This window comes from Oncorhynchus kisutch, unplaced genomic scaffold (assembly GCF_002021735.2).
Source record: "Oncorhynchus kisutch isolate 150728-3 unplaced genomic scaffold, Okis_V2 scaffold731, whole genome shotgun sequence".
Taxonomy (NCBI): Eukaryota; Metazoa; Chordata; class Actinopteri; order Salmoniformes; family Salmonidae; genus Oncorhynchus; species Oncorhynchus kisutch.
Window position 1 is genome coordinate 373,822 of NW_022262676.1, and position 16,148 is coordinate 389,969.

At 43.0% G+C, this 16,148-nt stretch overlaps 10 non-coding genes across 10 annotated transcripts; all 10 read left to right on the forward strand.

The window, feature by feature from the left end:
* The first annotated feature begins 622 nt into the window (after positions 1 to 622).
* On the forward strand, positions 623 to 695 carry trnaf-gaa (transfer RNA phenylalanine (anticodon GAA)). Its single transcript has one exon. It is a non-coding gene; the product is annotated as a tRNA-Phe (tRNA).
* Positions 696 to 4,835: 4,140 nt separating this feature from the next.
* trnaf-gaa (transfer RNA phenylalanine (anticodon GAA)) lies at positions 4,836 to 4,908 on the forward strand. Its single transcript has one exon. It is a non-coding gene; the product is annotated as a tRNA-Phe (tRNA).
* A 1,269-nt stretch (positions 4,909 to 6,177) lies between these two features.
* trnaf-gaa (transfer RNA phenylalanine (anticodon GAA)) lies at positions 6,178 to 6,250 on the forward strand. The gene has a single exon. It is a non-coding gene; the product is annotated as a tRNA-Phe (tRNA).
* Positions 6,251 to 7,946: 1,696 nt separating this feature from the next.
* On the forward strand, positions 7,947 to 8,019 carry trnaf-gaa (transfer RNA phenylalanine (anticodon GAA)). The gene has a single exon. It is a non-coding gene; the product is annotated as a tRNA-Phe (tRNA).
* A 601-nt stretch (positions 8,020 to 8,620) lies between these two features.
* On the forward strand, positions 8,621 to 8,693 carry trnaf-gaa (transfer RNA phenylalanine (anticodon GAA)). Its single transcript has one exon. It is a non-coding gene; the product is annotated as a tRNA-Phe (tRNA).
* Positions 8,694 to 9,723: 1,030 nt separating this feature from the next.
* Positions 9,724 to 9,796, forward strand: trnaf-gaa (transfer RNA phenylalanine (anticodon GAA)). The gene has a single exon. It is a non-coding gene; the product is annotated as a tRNA-Phe (tRNA).
* A 601-nt stretch (positions 9,797 to 10,397) lies between these two features.
* On the forward strand, positions 10,398 to 10,470 carry trnaf-gaa (transfer RNA phenylalanine (anticodon GAA)). Its single transcript has one exon. It is a non-coding gene; the product is annotated as a tRNA-Phe (tRNA).
* Positions 10,471 to 11,072: 602 nt separating this feature from the next.
* Positions 11,073 to 11,145, forward strand: trnaf-gaa (transfer RNA phenylalanine (anticodon GAA)). The gene has a single exon. It is a non-coding gene; the product is annotated as a tRNA-Phe (tRNA).
* Positions 11,146 to 12,841: 1,696 nt separating this feature from the next.
* trnaf-gaa (transfer RNA phenylalanine (anticodon GAA)) lies at positions 12,842 to 12,914 on the forward strand. The gene has a single exon. It is a non-coding gene; the product is annotated as a tRNA-Phe (tRNA).
* Positions 12,915 to 14,609: 1,695 nt separating this feature from the next.
* Positions 14,610 to 14,682, forward strand: trnaf-gaa (transfer RNA phenylalanine (anticodon GAA)). Its single transcript has one exon. It is a non-coding gene; the product is annotated as a tRNA-Phe (tRNA).
* Positions 14,683 to 16,148: the final 1,466 nt, after the last annotated feature.

Genomic DNA, 16,148 nt, shown 5'->3' on the forward strand with positions numbered 1-16,148 from the left:
GCACTTGCAGAGGCTCATCTCAACAATTGTGCTCTGTAGCCAGCGGCAGGTTAGCTCAGTTGGTTAGAGTGTCTGATACGCTGCTCTCTGAAAGTTAGTAATGTCTTGCTTTGTCATCTGACATTGTGACATCAGTGTTACATGAGAGTTGCTTGTCATTTTTACATGACAGTTTCATGTCATTGTTTACATGACAGTAGGTTGTCGTAAGACAAGGCTGCATGAAGTGTGAACTGGAGTTTTCTTGGATCCATAAAATAATGTGCTTTTGGAGAATGCAGGCATCGATCCAACTACCTCAGGGATGCAAAGAATTTGAGCTAATTCCCCAGCCGTTTGGAATTTCCTCAAGAAGCAACCAAGAGGGTCCAGTCTTGTCAGTCTATGCTGTTGGTTGATTTGTTAGTTTAGGCGCCAGCACTTGCAGAGGTTAGGTGCATATCAACAATTGCACCCAATATCTAGTGGAAGGTTAGCTCAGTTGGTTAGAGTGTGGTGCAAATAATTCCAAGGTTATGGGTTCGATCCCCATACTGGTAATTATGTACATTTTGAGTGTCAAAATTATGATTCACATGCATGTGAATTGTCAAGGGTGCCACAGAATTAAGTTGAGTGAATTGCCAAAATAGCTCAGTTGGGAGAGCGTTAGACTGAAGATCTAAAGGTCCCTGGTTCGATCCCTGGTTTCGGCATCTGTATGTGTTCTTTCTTTATGCTTTGGCTTCAAGGAAACTATCCACAGCTTTGTTTGTGGGCCTCAATGGTGTGTGCTACGCTGCTCCTCTTAAAGTAAGTAATGTCTTGCTTTTTCATCTGACATTTTGACATCAGTGTTACAGGAAAGTTGCTTGTCATTGTTACATGACAGTAGGTTGTCGTAAGACAAGGCTGCATGAAGTGTGAACTGGAGCTTTCTTGGACCCACAAAAAAAAATGTTTTGGGGGAATGCGGGAATCGATCCCACTACCTATAGCATGCTAAGCAAAAAAATACCAATTGATCAAATTTCCCAGCTGTTTGAAATTGCCACAAGGAGCAACCAAGAGTGTCCAGTCTTGTCAGGCTATGCTGTTGGTGGACTTGTTAGTTTGCGCTCCAGCACTTGCAGAGGCTCATCTCAACAATTGTGCTCTGTAGCCAGCGGACGGTTATCTCAGTTGGTTAGAGTGTGTGATACGCTGCTCTCTGAAAGTAAGTAATGTCTTGCTCTGTCATCTGACATTGTGACATCAGTGTTACATGAGAGTTGCTTGTCATTTTTACATGACAGTTTCATGTCATTGTTTACATGACAGTAGGTTGTCGTAAGACAAGGCTGCATGAAGTGTGAACTGGAGTTTTCTTGGATCCATAAAATAATGTGCTTTTGGAGAATGCGGGCATCGATCCAACTACCTCAGGGATGCAAAGAATTTGAGCTAATTCCCCAGCCGTTTGGAATTTCCTCAAGAAGCAACCAAGAGGGTCCAGTCTTGTCAATCTATGCTGTTGGTTGATTTGTTAGTTTAGGCGCCAGCACTTGCAGAGGTTCGGTGCATATCAACAATTGCACCCAATATCTAGTGGAAGGTTAGCTCAGTTGGTTAGAGTGTGGTGCAAATAATGCCAAGGTTATGGGTTCGATCCCCATACTGGCAATTATGTGCATTTTGAGTGTCAAAATTATGAGTCACATGCATGTGAATTGTCAAGGGTGCCACAGAATTAAGTTGAGTGAATTGCCGAAATAGCTCAGTTTGGAGAGCGTTAGACTGAAGATCTAAAGGTCCCTGGTTCAATCCCTGGTTTCGGCATCTGTATGTCTTCTTGCTTTGGCTTCAAGGAAACTATCCACAGCTTTGTTTGTGGGCCTCAATGGTGTGTGCTACGCTGCTCCTCTTAAAGTAAGTAATGTCTTGCTTTTTCATCTGACATTTTGACATCAGTGTTACAGGAAAGTTGCTTGTCATTGTTACATGACAGTAGGTTGTCGTAAGACAAGGCTGCATGAAGTGTGAACTGGAGTTTTCTTGGATCCATAAAATAATGTGCTTTTGGAGAATGCAGGCATCGATCCAACTACCTCAGGGATGCAAAGAATTTGAGCTAATTCCCCAGCCGTTTGGAATTTCCTCAAGAAGCAACCAAGAGGGTCCAGTCTTGTCAGTCTATGCTGTTGGTTGATTTGTTAGTTTAGGCGCCAGCACTTGCAGAGGTTCGGTGCATATCAACAATTGCACCCGATATCTAGTGGAAGGTTAGCTCAGTTGGTTAGAGTGTGGTGCAAATAATGCCAAGGTTATGGGTTCGATCCCCATACTGTCAATTATGTACATTTTGAGTGTCAAAATTATGAGTCACATGCATGTGAATTGTCAAGGGTGCCACAGAATTAAGTTGAGTGAATTGCCGAAATAGCTCAGTTGGGAGAGCGTTAGACTGAAGATCTAAAGGTCCCTGGATCGATCCCTGGTTTCGACATCTGTATGTGTTCTTTCTTTATGCTTTGGCTTCAAGGAAACTATCCACAGCTTTGTTAGTGGGCCTCAATGGTGTGTGCTACGCTGCTCCTCTTAAAGTAAGTAATGTCTTGCTTTTTCATCTGACATTTTGACATCAGTGTTACAGGAAAGTTGCTTGTCATTGTTACATGACAGTAGGTTGTCGTAAGACAAGGCTGCATGAAGTGTGAACTGGAGTTTTCTTGGATCCATAAAATAATGTGCTTTTGGAGAATGCAGGCATCGATCCAACTACGTCAGGGATGCAAAGAATTTGAGCTAATTCCCCAGCCGTTTGGAATTTCCTCAAGAAGCAACCAAGAGGGTCCAGTTTTGTCAGTCTATGCTGTTGGTTGATTTGTTAGTTTAGGCGCCAGCACTTGCAGAGGTTCGGTGCATATCAACAATTGCACCCAATAACTAGTGGAAGGTTAGCTCAGTTGGTTAGAGTGTGGTGCAAATAATGCCAAGGTTATGGGTTCGATCCCCATACTGGCAATTATGTACATTTTGAGTGTCAAAATTATGAATCACATGCATGTGAATTGTCAAGGGTGCTACAGAATCAAGTTGAGTGAATTGCCGAAATAGCTCAGTTGGGAGAGCGTTAGACTGAAGATCTAAAGGGCCCTGGTTCGATCCCTAGTTTTGGCATCTGTATGTGTTCTTTCTTTATGCTCTGGCTTCAAGGAAACTATCCACAGCTTTGTTTGTGGGCCTCAATGGTGTGTGCTACGCTGATCTTCTGAAAGAAAGTAATCTCTTGCTTTTATATCTGAAATGTTGACATCAGTGTTACAGGAAAGTTGCTTGTCATTGTTACATGACAGTAGGTTGTCGTAAGACAAGGCTGCATGAAGTGTGAACTGGAGCTTTCTTGGACCCCCAAAAAGAAATGTTTTGGGGGAATGCGGGAATCGATCCCACTACCTATAGCATGCTAAGCAAAAACAATACCAATTGATCAAATTTCCCAGCTGTTTGAAATTGCCACAAGGAGCAACCAAGAGTGTCCAGTCTTGTCAGGCTATGCTGTTGGTGGACTTGTTAGTTTGCGTTCCAGCACTTGCAGAGGCTCATCTCAACAATTGTGCTCTGTAGCCAGCGGCCGGTTAGCTCAGTTGGTTAGAGTGTCTGATACGCTGCTCTCTGAAAGTTAGTAATGTCTTGCTTTGTCATCTGACATTGTGACATCAGTGTTACATGAGAGTTGCTTGTCATTTTTACATGACAGTTTCATGTCATTGTTTACATGACAGTAGGTTGTCGTAAGACAAGGCTGCATGAAGTGTGAACTGGAGTTTTCTTGGATCCATAAAATAATGTGCTTTTGGAGAATGCAGGCATCGATCCAACTACCTCAGGGATGCAAAGAATTTGAGCTAATTCCCCAGCCGTTTGGAATTTCCTCAAGAAGCAACCAAGAGGGTCCAGTCTTGTCAGTCTATGCTGTTGGTTGATTTGTTAGTTTAGGCGCCAGCACTTGCAGAGGTTCGGTGCATATCAACAATTGCACCCAATATCTAGTGGAAGGTTAGCTCAGTTGGTTAGAGTGTGGTGCAAATAATGCCAAGGTTATGGGTTCGATCCCCATACTGTCAATTATGTACATTTTGAGTGTCAAAATTATGAGTCACATGCATGTGAATTGTCAAGGGTGCCACAGAATTAAGTTGAGTGAATTGCCGAAATAGCTCAGTTGGGAGAGCGTTAGACTGAAGATCTAAAGGTCCCTGTTTCGATCCCTGGTTTCGGCATCTGTATGTCTTCTTGCTTTGGCTTCAAGGAAACTATCCACAGCTTTGTTTGTGGGCCTCAATGGTGTGTGCTACGCTGCTCCTCTTAAAGTAAGTAATGTCTTGCTTTTTCATCTGACATTTTGACATCAGTGTTACAGGAAAGTTGCTTGTCATTGTTACATGACAGTAGGTTGTCGTAAGACAAGGCTGCATGAAGTGTGAACTGGAGTTTTCTTGGATCCATAAAATAATGTGCTTTTGGAGAATGCATGCATTGATCCAACTACCTCAGGGATGCAAAGAATTTGAGCTAATTCCCCAGCCGTTTGGAATTTCCTCAAGAAGCAACCAAGAGGGTCCAGTCTTGTCAGTCTATGCTGTTGGTTGATTTGTTAGTTTAGGCGCCAGCACTTGCAGAGGTTCGGTGCATATCAACAATTGCACCCAATATCTAGTGGAAGGTTAGCTCAGTTGGTTAGAGTGTGGTGCAAATAATGCCAAGGTTATGGGTTCGATCCCCATACTGTCAATTATGTACATTTTGAGTGTCAAAATTATGAGTCACATGCATGTGAATTGTCAAGGGTGCCACAGAATTAAGTTGAGTGAATTGCCGAAATAGCTCAGTTGGGAGAGCGTTAGACTGAAGATCTAAAGGTCCCTGGATCGATCCCTGGTTTCGGCATCTGTATGTGTTCTTTCTTTATGCTTTGGCTTCAAGGAAACTATCCACAGCTTTGTTAGTGGGCCTCAATGGTGTGTGCTACGCTGCTCCTCTTAAAGTAAGTAATGTCTTGCTTTTTCATCTGACATTTTGACATCAGTGTTACAGGAAAGTTGCTTGTCATTGTTACATGACAGTAGGTTGTCGTAAGACAAGGCTGCATGAAGTGTGAACTGGAGTTTTCTTGGATCCATAAAATAATGTGCTTTTGGAGAATGCAGGCATCGATCCAACTACCTCAGGGATGCAAAGAATTTGAGCTAATTCCCCAGCCGTTTGGAATTTCCTCAAGAAGCAACCAAGAGGGTCCAGTCTTGTCAGTCTATGCTGTTGGTTGATTTGTTAGTTTAGGCGCCAGCACTTGCAGAGGTTCGGTGCATATCAACAATTGCACCCAATATTTGGTGGAAGGTTAGCTCAGTTGGTTAGAGTGTGGTGCAAATAATGCCAAGGTTATGGGTTCGATCCCCATACTGTCAATTATGTACATTTTGAGTGTCAAAATTATGAGTCACATGCATGTGAATTGTCAAGGGTGCCACAGAATTAAGTTGAGTGAATTGCCGAAATAGCTCAGTTGGGAGAGCGTTAGACTGAAGATCTGAAGGTCCCTGGATCGATCCCTGGTTTCGGCATCTGTATGTGTTCTTTCTTTATGCTTCAAGGAAACTATCCACAGCTTTGTTAGTGGGCCTCAATGGTGTGTGCTACGCTGCTCCTCTTAAAGTAAGTAATGTCTTGCTTTTTCATCTGACATTTTGACATCAGTGTTACAGGAAAGTTGCTTGTCATTGTTACATGACAGTAGGTTGTCGTAAGACAAGGCTGCATGAAGTGTGAACTGGAGTTTTCTTGGATCCATAAAATAATGTGCTTTTGGAGAATGCAGGCATCGATCCAACTACCTCAGGGATGCAAAGAATTTGAGCTAATTCCCCAGCCGTTTGGAATTTCCTCAAGAAGCAACCAAGAGGGTCCAGTCTTGTCAGTCTATGCTGTTGGTTGATTTGTTAGTTTAGGCGCCAGCACTTGCAGAGGTTCGGTGCATATCAACAATTGCACCCAATATTTGGTGGAAGGTTAGCTCAGTTGGTTAGAGTGTGGTGCAAATAATGCCAAGGTTATGGGTTCGATCCCCATACTGTCAATTATGTACATTTTGAGTGTCAAAATTATGAGTCACATGCATGTGAATTGTCAAGGGTGCCACAGAATTAAGTTGAGTGAATTGCCGAAATAGCTCAGTTGGGAGAGCGTTAGACTGAAGATCTAAAGGTCCCTGGATCGATCCCTGGTTTCGGCATCTGTATGTGTTCTTTCTTTATGCTTTGGCTTCAAGGAAACTATCCACAGCTTTGTTAGTGGGCCTCAATGGTGTGTGCTACGCTGCTCCTCTTAAAGTAAGTAATGTCTTGCTTTTTCATCTGACATTTTGACATCAGTGTTACAGGAAAGTTGCTTGTCATTGTTACATGACAGTAGGTTGTCGTAAGACAAGGCTGCATGAAGTGTGAACTGGAGCTTTCTTGGACCCACAAAAAAAAATGTTTTGGGGGAATGCGGGAATCGATCCCACTACCTATAGCATGCTAAGCAAAAAAATACCAATTGATCAAATTTCCCAGCTGTTTGAAATTGCCACAAGGAGCAACCAAGAGTGTCCAGTCTTGTCAGGCTATGCTGTTGGTGGACTTGTTAGTTTGCGCTCCAGCACTTGCAGAGGCTCATCTCAACAATTGTGCTCTGTAGCCAGCGGACGGTTATCTCAGTTGGTTAGAGTGTGTGATACGCTGCTCTCTGAAAGTAAGTAATGTCTTGCTCTGTCATCTGACATTGTGACATCAGTGTTACATGAGAGTTGCTTGTCATTTTTACATGACAGTTTCATGTCATTGTTTACATGACAGTAGGTTGTCGTAAGACAAGGCTGCATGAAGTGTGAACTGGAGTTTTCTTGGATCCATAAAATAATGTGGTTTTGGAGAATGCGGGCATCGATCCAACTACCTCAGGGATGCAAAGAATTTGAGCTAATTCCCCAGCCGTTTGGAATTTCCTCAAGAAGCAACCAAGAGGGTCCAGTCTTGTCAATCTATGCTGTTGGTTGATTTGTTAGTTTAGGCGCCAGCACTTGCAGAGGTTCGGTGCATATCAACAATTGCACCCAATATCTAGTGGAAGGTTAGCTCAGTTGGTTAGAGTGTGGTGCAAATAATGCCAAGGTTATGGGTTCGATCCCCATACTGGCAATTATGTGCATTTTGAGTGTCAAAATTATGAGTCACATGCATGTGAATTGTCAAGGGTGCCACAGAATTAAGTTGAGTGAATTGCCGAAATAGCTCAGTTTGGAGAGCGTTAGACTGAAGATCTAAAGGTCCCTGGTTCAATCCCTGGTTTCGGCATCTGTATGTCTTCTTGCTTTGGCTTCAAGGAAACTATCCACAGCTTTGTTTGTGGGCCTCAATGGTGTGTGCTACGCTGCTCCTCTTAAAGTAAGTAATGTCTTGCTTTTTCATCTGACATTTTGACATCAGTGTTACAGGAAAGTTGCTTGTCATTGTTACATGACAGTAGGTTGTCGTAAGACAAGGCTGCATGAAGTGTGAACTGGAGTTTTCTTGGATCCATAAAATAATGTGCTTTTGGAGAATGCAGGCATCGATCCAACTACCTCAGGGATGCAAAGAATTTGAGCTAATTCCCCAGCCGTTTGGAATTTCCTCAAGAAGCAACCAAGAGGGTCCAGTCTTGTCAGTCTATGCTGTTGGTTGATTTGTTAGTTTAGGCGCCAGCACTTGCAGAGGTTCGGTGCATATCAACAATTGCACCCAATATTTGGTGGAAGGTTAGCTCAGTTGGTTAGAGTGTGGTGCAAATAATGCCAAGGTTATGGGTTCGATCCCCATACTGTCAATTATGTACATTTTGAGTGTCAAAATTATGAGTCACATGCATGTGAATTGTCAAGGGTGCCACAGAATTAAGTTGAGTGAATTGCCGAAATAGCTCAGTTGGGAGAGTGTTAGACTGAAGATCTAAAGGTCCCTGGATCGATCCCTGGTTTCGGCATCTGTATGTGTTCTTTCTTTATGCTTTGGCTTCAAGGAAACTATCCACAGCTTTGTTAGTGGGCCTCAATGGTGTGTGCTACGCTGCTCCTCTTAAAGTAAGTAATGTCTTGCTTTTTCATCTGACATTTTGACATCAGTGTTACAGGAAAGTTGCTTGTCATTGTTACATGACAGTAGGTTGTCGTAAGACAAGGCTGCATGAAGTGTGAACTGGAGTTTTCTTGGATCCATAAAATAATGTGCTTTTGGAGAATGCAGGCATCGATCCAACTACCTCAGGGATGCAAAGAATTTGAGCTAATTCCCCAGCCGTTTGGAATTTCCTCAAGAAGCAACCAAGAGGGTCCAGTCTTGTCAGTCTATGCTGTTGGTTGATTTGTTAGTTTAGGCGCCAGCACTTGCAGAGGTTCGGTGCATATCAACAATTGCACCCGATATCTAGTGGAAGGTTAGCTCAGTTGGTTAGAGTGTGGTGCAAATAATGCCAAGGTTATGGGTTCCATCCCCATACTGTCAATTATGTACATTTTGAGTGTCAAAATTATGAGTCACATGCATGTGAATTGTCAAGGGTGCCACAGAATTAAGTTGAGTGAATTGCCGAAATAGCTCAGTTGGGAGAGCGTTAGACTGAAGATCTAAAGGTCCCTGGATCGATCCCTGGTTTCGGCATCTGTATGTGTTCTTTCTTTATGCTTTGGCTTCAAGGAAACTATCCACAGCTTTGTTAGTGGGCCTCAATGGTGTGTGCTACGCTGCTCCTCTTAAAGTAAGTAATGTCTTGCTTTTTCATCTGACATTTTGACATCAGTGTTACAGGAAAGTTGCTTGTCATTGTTACATGACAGTAGGTTGTCGTAAGACAAGGCTGCATGAAGTGTGAACTGGAGCTTTCTTGGACCCACAAAAAAAATTGTTTTGGGGGAATGCGGGAATCGATCCCACTACCTATAGCATGCTAAGCAAAAACAATACCAATTGATCAAATTTCCCAGCTGTTTGAAATTGCCACAAGGAGCAACCAAGAGTGTCCAGTCTTGTCAGGCTATGCTGTTGGTGGACTTGTTAGTTTGCGCTCCAGCACTTGCAGAGGCTCATCTCAACAATTGTGCTCTGTAGCCAGCGGCCGGTTAGCTCAGTTGGTTAGAGTGTCTGATACGCTGCTCTCTGAAAGTTAGTAATGTCTTGCTTTGTCATCTGACATTGTGACATCAGTGTTACATGAGAGTTGCTTGTCATTTTTACATGACAGTTTCATGTCATTGTTTACATGACAGTAGGTTGTCGTAAGACAAGGCTGCATGAAGTGTGAACTGGAGTTTTCTTGGATCCATAAAATAATGTGCTTTTGGAGAATGCAGGGATCGATCCAACTACCTCAGGGATGCAAAGAATTTGAGCTAATTCCCCAGCCGTTTGGAATTTCCTCAAGAAGCAACCAAGAGGGTCCAGTCTTGTCAGTCTATGCTGTTGGTTGATTTGTTAGTTTAGGCGCCAGCACTTGCAGAGGTTCGGTGCATATCAACAATTGCACCCAATATCTAGTGGAAGGTTAGCTCAGTTGGTTAGAGTGTGGTGCAAATAATGCCAAGGTTATGGGTTCGATCCCCATACTGTCAATTATGTACATTTTGAGTGTCAAAATTATGAGTCACATGCATGTGAATTGTCAAGGGTGCCACAGAATTAAGTTAAGTGAATTGCCGAAATAGCTCAGTTGGGAGAGCGTTAGACTGAAGATCTAAAGGTCCCTGGTTCGATGCCTGGTTTCGGCATCTGTATGTGTTCTTTCTTTGTGCTTTGGCTTCAAGGAAACTATCCACAGCTTTGTTTGTGGGCCTCAATGGTGTGTGCTACGCTGCTCCTCTTAAAGTAAGTAATGTCTTGCTTTTTCATCTGACATTTTGACATCAGTGTTACAGGAAAGTTGCTTGTCATTGTTACATGACAGTAGGTTGTCGTAAGACAAGGCTGCATGAAGTGTGAACTGGAGTTTTCTTGGATCCATAAAATAATGTGCTTTTGGAGAATGCAGGCATCGATCCAACTACCTCAGGGATGCAAAGAATTTGAGCTAATTCCCCAGCCGTTTGGAATTTCCTCAAGAAGCAACCAAGAGGGTCCAGTCTTGTCAGTCTATGCTGTTGGTTGATTTGTTAGTTTAGGCGCCAGCACTTGCAGAGGTTCGGTGCATATCAACAATTGCACCCAATATTTGGTGGAAGGTTAGCTCAGTTGGTTAGAGTGTGGTGCAAATAATGCCAAGGTTATGGGTTCGATCCCCATACTGTCAATTATGTACATTTTGAGTGTCAAAATTATGAGTCACATGCATGTGAATTGTCAAGGGTGCCACAGAATTAAGTTGAGTGAATTGCCGAAATAGCTCAGTTGGGAGAGCGTTAGACTGAAGATCTAAAGGTCCCTGGTTCGATACCTGGTTTCGGCATCTGTATGTGTTCTTTCTTTGTGCTTTGGCTTCAAGGAAACTATCCACAGCTTTGTTTGTGGGCCTCAATGGTGTGTGCTACGCTGCTCCTCTTAAAGTAAGTAATGTCTTGCTTTTTCATCTGACATTTTGACATCAGTGTTACAGGAAAGTTGCTTGTCATTGTTACATGACAGTAGGTTGTCGTAAGACAAGGCTGCATGAAGTGTGAACTGGAGTTTTCTTGGATCCATAAAATAATGTGCTTTTGGAGAATGCAGGCATCGATCCAACTACCTCAGGGATGCAAAGAAATTTGAGCTAATTCCCCAGCCGTTTGGAATTTCCTCAAGAAGCAACCAAGAGGGTCCAGTCTTGTCAGTCTATGCTGTTGGTTGATTTGTTAGTTTAGGCGCCAGCACTTGCAGAGGTTAGGTGCATATCAACAATTGCACCCAATATCTAGTGGAAGGTTAGCTCAGTTGGTTAGAGTGTGGTGCAAATAATCCCAAGGTTATGGGTTCGATCCCCATACTGGTAATTATGTACATTTTGAGTGTCAAAATTATGAGTCACATGCATGTGAATTGTCAAGGGTGCCACAGAATTAAGTTGAGTGAATTGCCAAAATAGCTCAGTTGGGAGAGCGTTAGACTGAAGATCTAAAGGTCCCTGGTTCGATCCCTGGTTTCGGCATCTGTATGTGTTCTTTCTTTATGCTTTGGCTTCAAGGAAACTATCCACAGCTTTGTTTGTGGGCCTCAATGGTGTGTGCTACGCTGCTCCTCTTAAAGTAAGTAATGTCTTGCTTTTTCATCTGACATTTTGACATCAGTGTTACAGGAAAGTTGCTTGTCATTGTTACATGACAGTAGGTTGTCGTAAGACAAGGCTGCATGAAGTGTGAACTGGAGCTTTCTTGGACCCACAAAAAAAAATGTTTTGGGGGAATGCGGGAATCGATCTCACTACCTATAGCATGCTAAGCAAAAAAATACCAATTGATCAAATTTCCCAGCTGTTTGAAATTGCCACAAGGAGCAACGAAGAGTGTCCAGTCTTGTCAGGCTATGCTGTTGGTGGACTTGTTAGTTTGCGCTCCAGCACTTGCAGAGGCTCATCTCAACAATTGTGCTCTGTAGCCAGCGGACGGTTATCTCAGTTGGTTAGAGTGTGTGATACGCTGCTCTCTGAAAGTAAGTAATGTCTTGCTCTGTCATCTGACATTGTGACATCAGTGTTACATGAGAGTTGCTTGTCATTTTTACATGACAGTTTCATGTCATTGTTTACATGACAGTAGGTTGTCGTAAGACAAAGCTGCATGAAGTGTGAACTGGAGTTTTCTTGGATCCATAAAATAATGTGCTTTTGGAGAATGCGGGCATCGATCCAACTACCTCAGGGATGCAAAGAATTTGAGCTAATTCCCCAGCCGTTTGGAATTTCCTCAAGAAGCAACCAAGAGGGTCCAGTCTTGTCAATCTATGCTGTTGGTTGATTTGTTAGTTTAGGCGCCAGCACTTGCAGAGGTTCGGTACATATCAACAATTGCACCCAATATCTAGTGGAAGGTTAGCTCAGTTGGTTAGAGTGTGATGCAAATAATGCCAAGGTTATGGGTTCGATCCCCATACTGGCAATTATGTACATTTTGAGTGTCAAAATTATGAGTCACATGCATGTGAATTGTCAAGGGTGCCACAGAATTAAGTTGAGTGAATTGCCGAAATAGCTCAGTTTGGAGAGCGTTAGACTGAAGATCTAAAGGTCCCTGGTTCAATCCCTGGTTTCGGCATCTGTAAGTCTTCTTGCTTTGGCTTCAAGGAAACTATCCACAGCTTTGTTTGTGGGCCTCAATGGTGTGTGCTACGCTGCTCCTCTTAAAGTAAGTAATGTCTTGCTTTTTCATCTGACATTTTGACATCAGTGTTACAGGAAAGTTGCTTGTCATTGTTACATGACAGTAGGTTGTCGTAAGACAAGGCTGCATGAAGTGTGAACTGGAGTTTTCTTGGATCCATAAAATAATGTGCTTTTGGAGAATGCAGGCATCGATCCAACTACCTCAGGGATGCAAAGAATTTGAGCTAATTCCCCAGCCGTTTGGAATTTCCTCAAGAAGCAACCAAGAGGGTCCAGTCTTGTCAGTCTATGCTGTTGGTTGATTTGTTAGTTTAGGCGCCAGCACTTGCAGAGGTTCGGTGCATATCAACAATTGCACCCAATATTTGGTGGAAGGTTAGCTCAGTTGGTTAGAGTGTGGTGCAAATAATGCCAAGGTTATGGGTTCGATCCCCATACTGTCAATTATGTACATTTTGAGTGTCAAAATTATGAGTCACATGCATGTGAATTGTCAAGGGTGCCACAGAATTAAGTTGAGTGAATTGCCGAAATAGCTCAGTTGGGAGAGCGTTAGACTGAAGATCTAAAGGTCCCTGGTTCGATACCTGGTTTCGGCATCTGTATGTGTTCTTTCTTTGTGCTTTGGCTTCAAGGAAACTATCCACAGCTTTGTTTGTGGGCCTCAATGGTGTGTGCTACGCTGCTCCTCTTAAAGTAAGTAATGTCTTGCTTTTTCATCTGACATTTTGACATCAGTGTTACAGGAAAGTTGCTTGTCATTGTTACATGACAGTAGGTTGTCGTAAGACAAGGCTGCATGAAGTGTGAACTGGAGCTTTCTTGGACCCACAAAAAAAAATGTTTTGGGGAATGCGGGAATCGATCCCACTACCTATAGCATGCTAAGCAAAAAAATACCAATTGATCAAATTTCCCAGCTGTTTGAAATTGCCACAAGGAGCAACCAAGAGTGTCCAGTCTTGTCAGGCTATGCTGTTGGTGGACTTGTTAGTTTGCGCTCCAGCACTTGCAGAGGCTCATCTCAACAATTGTGCTCTGTAGCCAGCGGACGGTTATCTCAGTTGGTTAGAGTGTGTGATACGCTGCTCTCTGAAAGTAAGTAATGTCTTGCTCTGTCATCTGACATTGTGACATCAGTGTTACATGAGAGTTGCTTGTCATTTTTACATGACAGTTTCATGTCATTGTTTACATGACAGTAGGTTGTCGTAAGACAAGGCTGCATGAAGTGTGAACTGGAGTTTTCTTGGATCCATAAAATAATGTGCTTTTGGAGAATGCGGGCATCGATCCAACTACCTCAGGGATGCAAAGAATTTGAGCTAATTCCCCAGCCGTTTGGAATTTCCTCAAGAAGCAACCAAGAGGGTCCAGTCTTGTCAATCTATGCTGTTGGTTGATTTGTTAGTTTAGGCGCCAGCACTTGCAGAGGTTCGGTGCATATCAACAATTGCACCCAATATCTAGTGGAAGGTTAGCTCAGTTGGTTAGAGTGTGGTGCAAATAATGCCAAGGTTATGGGTTCGATCCCCATACTGGCAATTATGTGCATTTTGAGTGTCAAAATTATGAGTCACATGCATGTGAATTGTCAAGGGTGCCACAGAATTAAGTTGAGTGAATTGCCGAAATAGCTCAGTTTGGAGAGCGTTAGACTGAAGATCTAAAGGTCCCTGGTTCAATCCCTGGTTTCGGCATCTGTATGTCTTCTTGCTTTGGCTTCAAGGAAACTATCCACAGCTTTGTTTGTGGGCCTCAATGGTGTGTGCTACGCTGCTCCTCTTAAAGTAAGTAATGTCTTGCTTTTTCATCTGACATTTTGACATCAGTGTTACAGGAAAGTTGCTTGTCATTGTTACATGACAGTAGGTTGTCGTAAGACAAGGCTGCATGAAGTGTGAACTGGAGTTTTCTTGGATCCATAAAATAATGTGCTTTTGGAGAATGCAGGCATCGATCCAACTACCTCAGGGATGCAAAGAATTTGAGCTAATTCCCCAGCCGTTTGGAATTTCCTCAAGAAGCAACCAAGAGGGTCCAGTCTTGTCAGTCTATGCTGTTGGTTGATTTGTTAGTTTAGGCGCCAGCACTTGCAGAGGTTCGGTGCATATCAACAATTGCACCCGATATCTAGTGGAAGGTTAGCTCAGTTGGTTAGAGTGTGGTGCAAATAATGCCAAGGTTATGGGTTCCATCCCCATACTGTCAATTATGTACATTTTGAGTGTCAAAATTATGAGTCACATGCATGTGAATTGTCAAGGGTGCCACAGAATTAAGTTGAGTGAATTGCCGAAATAGCTCAGTTGGGAGAGCGTTAGACTGAAGATCTAAAGGTCCCTGGATCGATCCCTGGTTTCGGCATCTGTATGTGTTCTTTCTTTATGCTTTGGCTTCAAGGAAACTATCCACAGCTTTGTTAGTGGGCCTCAATGGTGTGTGCTACGCTGCTCCTCTTAAAGAAGTAATGTCTTGCTTTTTCATCTGACATTTTGACATCAGTGTTACAGGAAAGTTGCTTGTCATTGTTACATGACAGTAGGTTGTCGTAAGACAAGGCTGCATGAAGTGTGAACTGGAGTTTTCTTGGATCCATAAATAATGTGCTTTTGGAGAATGCAGGCATCGATCCAACTACGTTCAGGGATGCAAAGAATTTTGAGCTAATTCCCCAGCCGTTTGGAATTTCCCTCAAGAAGCAACCAAGAGGGTCCAGTTTTGTCAGTCTATGCTGTTGGTTGATTTGTTAGTTTAGGCGCCAGCACTTGCAGAGGTTCGGTGGCATATCAACAATTGCACCCATAACTAGTGGAAGGTTAGCTCAGTTGGTTAGAGGTGTGGTGCAAATAATGCCAAGGTTATGGTTCGATCCCATACTGGCAATTATGTACATTTTGAGTGTCAAAATTATGAATCACATGCATGTGAATTGTCAAGGGTGCTACAGAATCAAGTTGAGTGAATTGCCGAAATAGCTCAGTGGGGAGAGCGTTAGACTGAAGATCTAAAGGTCCCTGGTTCGATCCCTAGTTTTGGCATCTGTATGTGTTCTTTCTTTATGCTCTGGCTTCAAGGAAACTATCCACAGCTTTGTTTGTGGGCCTCAATGGTGTGTGCTACGCTGATCTTCTGAAAGAAAGTAATCTTGCTTTATATCTGACATTTTGACATCAGTGTTACAGGAAAGTTGCTTGTCATTGTTACATGACAGTAGGTTGTGTAAGACAAGGCTGCATGAAGTGTGAACTGGAGCTTTCTTGGACCCACAAAAAAAAATTGTTTTGGGGGAATGCGGGAATCGATCCCACTACCTATAGCATGCTAAGCAAAAACAATACCAATTGATCAAATTTCCCAGCTGTTTGAAATTGCCACAAGGAAGCAACCAAGAGGTCCAGTCTTGTCAGGCTATGCTGTTGGTGGATTGTTAGTTTGCGCTCCAGCACTTGCAGAGGCTCATCTCAACAATTGTGCTCTGTAGCAGCGGACGGTTAGCTCAGTTGTTAGAGTGTGTGATACGCTGCTCTCTGAAAGTTAGTAATGTCTTGCTTGGTCATCTGACATTGTGACATCAGTGTTACTGAGAGTTGCTTGTCATTTTACATGACAGTTCATGTCATTGTTACATGACAGTAGGTTTCGTAAGACAAGCTGCATGAAGTGTGAACTGGAGTTTTCTTGGATCCATAAAATAATGTGTTTGGAGAATGCAGGCATCGATCCAACTACCTCAGGATGCAAAGAATTTGAGCTAATTCCCCAGCCGTTTGGAATTTCCTCAAGAAGCAACAAGAGGTCCAGTTTGTCAGTCTATGCTGTTGTGGAAGGTT